Source organism: Octodon degus, unplaced genomic scaffold, assembly GCF_000260255.1.
Source record: "Octodon degus isolate 3935 unplaced genomic scaffold, OctDeg1.0 scaffold00130, whole genome shotgun sequence".
In the NCBI taxonomy this organism is placed as follows: domain Eukaryota; kingdom Metazoa; phylum Chordata; class Mammalia; order Rodentia; family Octodontidae; genus Octodon; species Octodon degus.
The window spans coordinates 194083-196808 of NW_004524706.1; positions in this window are offsets into that span (position 1 = coordinate 194083).

A 2726-nucleotide genomic window follows, 5' to 3' on the forward strand; every position below is an offset into this window, starting at 1 on the left:
CCAGCCCCGCCCCCTGGTGGGCTGAGCTGGCCACACACACACACACACATATACAAATAAATATTAAATAAATAAATAAATAAAAGAGTTTAAAAAAAATAAAAATAATAAAATCAATTTAAAGAGTGAAATTCCACTGACGTCTGACCCACACCAGTCTCCTGTTTTAGAGCAGAACCCCTGCCACCCCTGTGGAATGGCAAAGGAAGAAGTGACCATGGGACAGTCCCCCAGCAAGGCCACAAGGGCAGGCTGGGGTTGCTTCTCACTGCTTTCTTCTGGCACATCTGCCTGCTCAACAGCAGCAGCCATTGCCCTCGGCCCCCAGTTTCTGATGAGGAATGCCTTTTCCCCCTGAATTTTATTTTTTTTAAATTTAAATTTATGTATTTCGTACAGTGCCTCACTATACAGCTGCAATGCTGAGGATCAAACATGGTTCTTGAGCTTGCCAGGCAGGCGTTTAGACTGCTGAGTTATCTCCGTGGTATCCTATGCATGCTTTCAATTCAACTAGTGAAATGTCAAAATAAATATACTTTTACTCTTCAGAGGCTGAGGCAGAAGGATCTCTATGAGTTCTAGGCAAGCCTGGGCTATATAAGTGACCTGGGCTATCTAAAGCTAATCAGCACTATATAGTGAGATCCTGTCTCAAAAACACGCCCCAAAACCAAAAATATTATAAATACTTTTTTTTTTTTAATTTTTTAGGGCTGGAGAGATGGCTCAGTGGTCTAAAGCACCTACTTGGAACAAGCTTGATAAAGCACAGGGACCGCGGTTCGATCCCCCAGCACCACATGCCAGCCAGCTGCGCCCCCTGGTGGGCTGAGCTGGACACACACACACACTCGTACAGTGCCTCACTATACAGCTGCAATGCTGAGGATCAAACATGGTTCTTGAGCTTGCCAGGCAGGCGTTTAGACTGCTGAGTTATCTCCGTGGTACCCTATGCATGCTTTCAATTCAACTAGTGAAATGTCAAAATAAATATACTTTTACTCTTCGGAGGCTGAGGCAGAAGGATCTCTATGAGTTCTAGGCAAGCCTGGGCTATATAAGTGACCTGGGCTATCTAAAGCTAATCAGCACTATATAGTGAGATCCTGTCTCAAAAACACGCCCCAAAACCAAAAATATTATAAATACATTTTTAAAAATTTTTTAAATTATTTATTTTTGTGTGTGTGTGTGTGTGTGTGTGTGTGTGTGGCCAGCTCAGCCCACCAGGGGGCGGGGCTGGCTGACATGTGGTGCTGGGGGATTGAACTGCCGTCCCTGTGCTTTACTAAGCTTGTTCTAAGTAGGTGCTTTAGACCACTGAGCCATCTCACCAGCCCCTATAAATACATTTTAAGGGGCTGGGGAGATGGCTCAGTGGAATAAGCGCTTCCCTGGCAAGCGCAAGGGCCTGAGTTCAATCCCCAGTTCTGAAAAAAAAAAAAATTTAAAATATGATATTTGGTATTACAAAACATTTTACTTGCATTTCAGCCTTTGTGTATTTCTCAGCATCTTGTAGCATTTCGTCTACTAAAATTTCCAGCGCAGCATGGTGGTACACACCTGTAATCCCAGCATTCGGGAGGCTGAGGCAGGAGGACTATTGAAGTTGGAGACCAGCCTGGGCTACAAAGTCGGCTTAAGGCCAGAATAAACTGCACAGTGAGACCCTGTCTCAAATATCCAGCACTGAATGTCAGTGCTGCCATTCTGTTCCAGTGTACTTCACCCCTGCCAAGGCCATCACTAGTAGTCATTTTTGGACCAAGTTCTAATATTGAATTGTGCCATTTGGTTGAGTGGCCATTTGCAACATTTCATCTAAGTCAAATATGTACTCACGTTGCTGTTGTCTTCATCGCCTAAATCTACACAGTCTGCATTCCCTGTCTGTATCAGTCAATTCTCACTCCATTTCATGGTCACAGGGACCAACATCAGGCAGGTGCTGTGCTGCTGAGCCACATCTCTGGCCCTATCACATGACCAGCATCAAAGTCGCCACTATCATCACCATCACCATAATCACCACCATCATCTGCCCACATCACTCTTCTGTCAGGAAAGTCTGCGTTTTACCATAACGGATCTTCTTCATCATCCAGGCATGAGTAATCTGATGATTCACTTTTGACCTCCCCCCGGACTTGCAAATCTGGTTTTTCATGTGCCATTGTACTGTATTGGGCTGCTTCTTACCAGAAAAAATCAAAAGAAAACTCTTTTAAAAGAAGTCCTGGAATGGTATGGGTCTATTGGACCCTCTGTGATGCTCAGGTAATGTACAGAAAATGGGCTGGGGTGATGGCTCAGTGGAATAAGTGCTTTCTTGGCAAGCACAAGGGTCTGAATTCAATCCCCAGTTCCAAAAAAAAAAAAAAAAACCATACAGAAAACACTGTTACAAAATGGGACATAAGGTTCCATTTTGCCACTTTTGCATATGTGCACATACTTTGTGCTTTGTCATACCAAGTAGGTAAACACATAGATTGTGTCCTGTATCCCTCAGGGAAAGGAACTGTGATACACAGCTGGGTACTATTAAGCTAAACACGAACTTACAGTAGAGCTGGGGAGATGGCTCAGTAGAATGAGTGCTTGCCTGGAAAGCTCAAGGGCCTGAGTTCAATCCCCAGATCTGAAAAAAAAATAAAAAAAACTTACAGTAGAAAAGTAAGGGACAGGGCTGGTGAGATGGCTCAGTGGTCTAAAGC